General features: G+C 39.6%; 1 protein-coding gene across 1 annotated transcript in view; it reads right to left on the reverse strand.

Annotated features, from left to right (window-relative positions):
* LOC123521514 (transient receptor potential cation channel subfamily M member 3-like) overlaps nt 1-8,322 on the reverse strand; it is a 386,500-nt gene that overhangs the window by 368,095 nt on the left and 10,083 nt on the right. The gene's annotated exons all lie outside the window — the stretch shown is intronic.

An 8,322-nucleotide genomic window follows, 5' to 3' on the forward strand; every position in this document is an offset into this window, starting at 1 on the left:
GAGGTACAGAGTACCAGGGAACTTACTACAACCAGACGCCTTCAAGTTGATCCTAACTTACAATGACTCCATTTGTCATTATATAACTGTGGTCTATAGGGCATCCAAGGGCTGATTGTTTTCTTCAAAGGAGCTTCTGGTTTGACTCAAACCTCCAGCCTTTTAATTAACAATATGTGCGTGAACCACAGAGCTTTCTCAAAAACCAAACCAAACTCACTCCCAATGAGTCCATGCTGGGTCTATGCAACGTGAGGGGACAGAGAAGAACTGTCCCTGTGAGTTTCTGCGACTCTTTACAGGAGTAGAAAGCCTCATCTTTTCCCCATACAGCTTTCTAGGGTAATATAAATCCAATATGTCTTGGTCTGAGGGCTCACAGTGGATTGCATGTATAAGAAATAATTGAGTTGCATGGTTAAACTTCACCAATTTTCGGTATGTAAATTATACCTCCATGTGGTGAAGTTCTATGGAGGATGTTCGGGAGTTCCCTTAAGTAGTTAGACTATTACTATTAGAGTTTACACATTAGTGGAGGGTGACGATCATGGAGCTGTCAGCTTAGATGTAAAAAGGCTGGGTGTCTAGATTTCGTTTGCTTATTGATTAGGGCCACATCCAAAGGCAACACACAGTCATTTCATCAGTTCAATGACACGCGGCACTGAAGCTCCTTCTTCCCTCACAACGTAGCGCCACCCAGAGTAAGAGAGAGTAAGAGAGAGACGTTTGGTACCACAGTTCCTTCTTAGGATAATTCTCACAAGGCTCATCACTTTTCAAGAACATATTTCAAATGCATAAAACAGGAAAAACATTTTCCAGGATGCTGAGGCAAATTGCAACATTATTGAGATGTGGAAAACACAAAGGAATAAATGACAGAAAGAGCAAAAGAAGAAAAGAGAGGATCCCTCCTACAGGGCAACCTTCTTACTCGAGCATCCTGTGGCTGCTAAGCAATTTCTCCATTTAATAACGAATGTATTTGGTTTTGCCTCTGCTTTTGTGCCGCTGGGGGTAGTGAGTGGTGCTATGTACCCAGCTCCTTTGAGGCAGAGGGTGAGGAGGTAGCAATATTGCACTTGAACTTGAGCAGCCTAAACTAGGCAGACTGCTAAGTATGAAGTGCACACTGCAACCATCCAAATATACCACGTTCCCACCACCTGAAGCAGCCCCTTAGTCTCAGATCATTCTTTCTGACCTACTTCTCAGCATGCTGTGTCCTTCATCCTTCCGCTTCTTCTTAGCATGTCCCTCTAGGAGCTATTCCCTCCAGGAGGCCGACTTGCCATTCTATTTATCTGGAATACTTTTTCGACTCCATCTTTCTGTGGATGCCTCCTTCAACTTTCAGTCTAAGAATTACCTTCCCTAGAAGGTCTTGCCTGCCCTTCCAGTCTATATTTGGTGTCCCTTGTCTCTGCTCACCAATAGGAAAATATACATTCTGCCATACATCCTGTCATTTCCAATTTGGTTGTCTGTTTCCATCGATCCATTATTAGCTCTCTCTGATCAGGAACCTAGTAATTTTCATTCATAACAGGCCAGTACCTATCACAGTTTTTGACGCATATACATAGATTATTGTAGAATAAGATTGTGAAGAATGAATAAGTGAATGGGAGAGAAAACCAAATTTTGCATTCCTGTTTTGATTTATGGATCATTGTACAGCTAAAATTAAAATAAAACAACAAATAATACTCCTCTCAATTGCATTGTATTTGCATGAACTTTTCCCTTCAAAAGAGCTCCAGTAAAAGCAGGAATATTCCAATGGAAATATTGTTTTCTCATGCTGAATGACATTAAGCATGGTTAATTTTTTTAACAGTCATACAACCTGTATTATTCAAATTCATTTGATCACCGCATTCTTTTTTAACAGTGTGTTATTTTGCTGTCTTTTTTCAGAAGTAGATATGTTGGTGCAATTCCACTTAGCCAGAAGAGTGGACAAAGCCCATTAGGAACTCCATGGGACCTTTGGAAGTGGTGGAACACAAACAGTGGGAGTAACTCAAGAAAGTGTTTAAGAGGACAAATGACTTCCTCTTGCTTTCTTGTAGTGGAACTCTGAAGACCTTTCAAGATTTGAATTATTCATTTTCCCAGTGAAGGGGCCCTACTGTTTTCCAGCCTTTCCAAACCTCCTCCTCAGAAACATCAACGGCAGTTGGAGTCCATTTTCTCTTGCATTAGCAAGAGATAAAGAATAATTTATCTTCGCTTGCAAAGCGAAATATTAGCTTGGAAAGACTTCAGTAGCCTCTCAGTCTGAGTAACTTCCACAACCACCAGGAAATTAAGTGTGTGGGGATCTGCGTTAATTGAATTAGAGAAGTTGTGTGCCTACATATTTGCTATTAGTATCTACTCCCACCCACACCGCCTGCTAGAAGAATGGTCTTGGGGGCTCTTCAGTTATTCCATTTCCCTGATGATGTGCACAAGGCTGGACCAAGTCGCTGCCAATAAAACTTTTAGAAGAAGGGGAGAGGGAAGCCAGTAACATGTAAGGAATGGAACTGTACAACCACAAAGAACAGGGCATTTTGGAAAGACAGGAATCCATACATAGAGGATAAGGGGAAGCAGGTCTGCAAAGAAAAAGAAAAGTCTAGAGTATATTGTTCAAGAGAAACCAAGGTAAGAGAGAGACCTTAGGACCCGACTGCAGGGCATATAGGTCCCTGTGTTCTCTCGCTGTCCTTCCTTTGCGGTCCGTAGCCTGAAGGGGGATTTTCATTTTTCAGCATGACTTGGTTTCTGCTGTTTTGCAAACAGACTCCATCTCAAACAGTACTTTTAATATAACACAATAATGACCAATAACCACACTACTGTGTTAGTATGGGTTGACTAGAGAAACAAATCCAGAGACCTTCATATGTGTATAAGAAAGAGCTTTATATACAAGAGCAATTGAATATTGAAAAAACATCCCAGCCCAGCCCAGATCAAGTCCATAAATCCAACATTAGCCCATATGTCCGATACAAATCTATAAAATCCTCTTAGACTCATGCAACACACGCAATGATGCTGAATTCAGGAAGATCACAGGCCAGTGGGTGGAAAATGTTGTGGATCCAGTGGCAGTGGAAGCCTCTCAGTGCTGGCAGGGGTCTCCATGTGGCTCCTTCCACTCCAGACCTCTAGCATAGCTCCATGTGTCTTGTCAGAATGTCTCACAGGAGTGTGCATGTGTCCCGCCTCCAGTGAGCTATTTATCTCCTTAGCCCCTCCAGATGAGGTCATCAAGCTACGACCTGATTGACAGTCGAAGCTCCACCCCTTCACTCTGAGCCTCAAATTGACAACAGATTATGTAACTACGACAATTGCAAAGTAAAATAAATTGCATATAAATATCACTCATTCCTTCAGTTCCAATTATTACAAAAGACTATGATCTTGGGTTCTGTTCACCTGGACTGTGGCATTTCTGTTTGACTAGGTCTCAAAGAAGGGAACTCGTAGTTATTGAACATTTATTATAGTATATGCCAGCAGGGAGCAAAGCTGTATTTTTACTATTCTACTTCCTAATAAGAAAACTGAGATTCAGGGAAGCTTTGTGACTTATGAATGGTCATGTAATTAGTTTTATTGTGAAGGACTCAAATCATCTACCTATGCCTGTTATAAACGACTTCTGTAGTAAGTTGGCTCTCAGATGAAAAGAGGGGAAATGGTGGTGAGTGGAGGCAGACAGAAGATGTAGAAGACAAGGGAGGGATTTCTGAGTTTGGATCAACTAAGACACATATGAGGAAAACTTTATAGATGAACCCACTACCTGCCAGCTAAAAGGGGGAGTAGCTATGTCTGCCCCACTGGTTTCACACGGTTATTATTCAGTTGAATTGATGTGAAGCAAGGTCTCTTGCATATTGGAAAACACTGTGAAAACTCTGCTGTTACTTAATATCGTCTCACTTCCCCTGTTCATCTGAATTCTTTTGTGAATGACAAGATATTTTAAAGAATGGGGACTGCATTTCTTTCTCTGAAATATTTACTGTTTTGTAAATCATTTTATTGGGGGCCCTTACAGTTCTCATCGCATCCCATAAATCAATTGTGTCCAGCATATTTGTACCTATGTGCCATCATCATTTTCTAAACATTTACTTTCTATTTGAGCCCTTGAGACTGTAACTCTTTTTTTTTTTTTACATTTTACTGGGGGCTGGCTCGTACAATTCATCACAATCCATACATACATCCGTTGTGTCAAGCACATTTGTACATTTGTAGCCATCATCATTCTCAAAACATTTGCTTTCTACTTGAGCCCTTGTCAGCTCCTCATTTTCTCCTCCCTCCCCCCACCTCATGAACCCTTGATAATTTATCAATTATTATTATTTTGTCTTGTCTTACACTTAGGTGAATGTTTACATTTCAGATAGTTAACTTCGCCGTTTACAATCTAAACTACTAATCCTTTCTTAAAGAGAAAGAAAACAAGTATCCCTTCCCCCAAGAATGAGACAAATGTGAGCAGCATATGATGATGTTATAATTAACAAATAATCTATTCTTGGCTTCAGATATTGGAGTCATTTAAGATAACAGTTCAGCAATGAATTTTCTATCATTAAATCAAAAGATGTTAAAGCCAGGAGAACCTTAGCGATCTTTTTATGGTTGGGAGACTCTGGCCTGTAGGCCAGCTACCCTGTCTGTCTTGTCAGCTGTCCTTAGCTGGTGAGCTAAGAATGATTTTTACATTTCCAAGGGTGAAAATTCAATAAAGAGGAAAAATAGTGTTTCATTCATAGGAAAATTATCTGAAATTACAATTCCAGTATTCTTAAATAGTTTCTTATAGTAGAGCTACATCATTTGTTCCTTTATCATCTGTGGTTGTTTTCACCAAACAACCACTTAGTTCAGTGTTTGCAGAGACACACTATGTACTCACAAATCCTGTAAGATTTGGTCTCTGACCTTATACTGGGAAAGTGTGGTGACCTTGGACTAAGCCAATCCTGTCATTTAATAGATATGAAAAAGGAGACCTTGAAAGATCCGACTATTCATTGCACATATCTCAGCTAGGATAGAAATTCATGGTAGAATCCATTCTAAAGCCAGCTTTTCTGTCCACTTAATCATGTTTAAAAATGGATTAAGCATTCACTTCACTTGTCTTCAACTTTAAATTGTATTGTGAAGTCTTCTTGTATAAATCGTTGAAGGTGTCTCAAACTCTTTGATTATTCACTTATGAAAAATGAATCTTAAACTAAAATATTTTCTTCATTTGTTCACTGAAACGAAGTTTATATTATGCTACTCTTAAACTGTTAGAAGTTATTGTTGATCCAAATAGTGGTCAAAATAAAATATTTCACTTAAAACCATCAATCAAATTGAGAAGCAGGCTCTTCTCATAATTCACAAAGCAATGTTATATAGAACATTGAAACACTGTTAGCTAAATTAGCCACATTCAGCTTTGTTTCACAAGAGATAACTGACAACAAGATGGGGAAAAAAATTCTTAGTTTCTCTGTGTTTAACTAATGGAATTCCACCAATTATTTTCAAATGTAAGCTGCATTTCCAAACCAAAACACTACTGTTGAGTCAATTCCAACTCATACAATCCTATAAGACGTATGTGTTTCCAAAACTACAACTATTTACACAAGCCTCATTTTTCTCCCACAGAGTAGCTGGTTTGTTTGGACCATGTACTTAGTGTGTTACTTCGTAACCTACAATGTGACCAGGGCTCTTCTCCGTCTTTTATAAAATGAAGAAAGCGTCCTAAAGTTAAATCAGTAAGATGTCTTTCTTGGGTTTTCAGTGAAATCCGTGTTTTAGCCCAACCCTTCAAATGTATGGCCATTTGCAGGGGAAAATGGTTCTCAGCTGGGTAATTGTGCCTCCTAATGGATATCTGGCAACATCTGTGACAGTTTTGGTTGTCACTGTGGGGGTAGTGAGAAGAGAGGGTGCTATTAGCTTCTGGTAGATGGAAACTCAAAACAATGCTGAATGTCCTAAACTGAACAGGCAGATGGCCTTCCACCATAAAGATTGATCCAGCCCAAAATGTCACTAATGCCGAGCTTAAGAAGCTCTGTTTTCAGATACATCGTTAGGCTAACCCAAAACTTTTGGCAATCCTGCACATTAAAGCACAAGGTTCAAAGTGTTCAAGTTGTCATTTGAACTACACCTGTGGAGTCATTATTAGGGTTGTTAAATTGGTTCCCACTCATAGGAATTCTACGCAAAACAGCATGGAACACTGCCCAGTCCTGTGCCTTCTTCCTCGTTGTTGCTATGTGCAAGCCAATTGTTGTAGTCACTATCCATGCATCTCACTGAAGGTGCTACTCCTTTACACGGATCCTCTCCCGGGGTCAAAGTACCTGAGAGATAGCCCTGCCATTCTTGATTGTCAAGGGCACTCTAGCTATATATTTTCCAAGTTAGACCTGTTCGTTCTGGTGTTTCATGGGATATCCAATATTCTTCTCCAACACCATCATTCTAAGGCCTCAATCTCCAGCCTTCCTTATTCAGTTCCGGCTTTCACATACATTCGAGGTGCTTGAAAATACCATGACTTAGGCCAGGTGTAGCCAGGTTCTTAAAATTCCCTTTTACACTTTAAAGAGATAGGTTACAGCCTCTCTGTCAAATGCAATATGTCATTTGTTATCCTGACTGCTGCTTCCACAGGCATTTATTGTGGATCCCAGTAAAATGAAATCCTCACATAGTCAAGAAAACACAGGTAAACATCTTTCTGTAATAAACCCTGTAATGATCTTTTGATTTCTTCAAGTATGATGATATCCTTTAGATGATCCCAAAACTTGTCAGATCATCAGTCAACTCGATTCCTGAGACTGTCTCTAAATCCAGGTGGGGTATATTCAGGTTGTACTTTGACTCACATGAACTTGTTTGAATTTTCGTCAGCTTCAATTTAAACTTACATTGAGAAATTGATGAGTTGTTCCACATTTGGCTTCTGACCTTGTTCTGGGTGATGACATTGAGCGTCCCTATTCAGTCTGTACAGAGATGTAATTCACTTGATTCCTATGTGTTTCATCTAGTGTGGCCCATTTGTATCTTCTTTAATTATGCTGTTGGAAAAAAGTATAAGGTACTGGTTGTAAAATTATATCATGGTACCTCTGGCTTCGTTTCTATCACCAGGCCCTTACTCTTCAACTCCAGATGATTTTCTGTTTCCAACTTGTATCACCAGTAATTATGACCAGTAATTATCACTTGATCTTAGCCAAAAGGCCGAGAAGTGATCCCAGGAATTATCAATGCACCTGGAATGCATGTTAGATCAATTTCAGGTTGCAGAAGTTGGTAAGATCCTTAATTTCTACACTTTTGGCATTAGTGTTTGGTGAGTAGCATCGGATAACAGTTGTATTAACTGGTATTCCTTGTGGGCATATGGCTCTCATCTGATCATTCACAGTGTTGGACTTCAGATAGGTCTGAAATGTTCTTTTTGATGATGAATGGGACACCATTCTTCTTCAATTTGTCATTCCCAGTATAGTAGGTGAATGGCTGTCCAGTTCAAACTGGTCAATACCATTCCTTTTCAGTCACTGCTCAGGTGGCAGGTCCAGCGGAACGTGATCTGCATTCCCAAGAGTATCACTCCTTCCCGAATCCTTGAGAACATCCAGGTATTTGACTTCACTTTCAGCTCAGAAGAGATGAAGCAGTTAGATGCTCTGAACAAAAATTGGCGGTACATCGTGCCCATGCTTACGGTGGATGGTAAGCGGGTCCCAAGAGATGCAGGGCATCCTTTGTACCCTTTTAATGACCCGTACTGAAGCACAGCTTCCTGGCATCTCTTCTGGCTCTCCAACTATGAAGTCCTGACATCCCCAGGAAGGGGGTATTAAAACTATTGGAGGGTCTAAGACATTGATCTTTATGCATTCCATTTCACTTTTCCCCCTAGGAGATCCTTCTAAAATAAAGTTTCTATTTGACGCATGTTAACAATTCCTGATAGAATAAAATAAGCTCATGCTAACAGAAAGACATAAATTCCAAGTCACATTTACCTTTAAATGGGAATTCAAAGATATTTCATCTGTATTATGTTTACATAGGACTCTAGACTCTTACCAAAGACATATTTAAAGGACAGTACTTACAAGTATAAAAGCTAGTGTAACTTTTCTTCAAATAGTATCTTCTTCATTTCATGGTGTAACTCAACCAGCAACATCATGAAAGGAAATGTCATTTGATTTATGTCATGAAACTCACAACATTAAAGAATGCCTTTTT

The sequence above is a fragment of the Echinops telfairi genome, unplaced genomic scaffold (genome assembly GCF_000313985.2).
Source record: "Echinops telfairi isolate 266 unplaced genomic scaffold, ASM31398v2 ScPeMD7_22;HRSCAF=79, whole genome shotgun sequence".
NCBI lineage: Eukaryota > Metazoa > Chordata > Mammalia > Afrosoricida > Tenrecidae > Echinops > Echinops telfairi.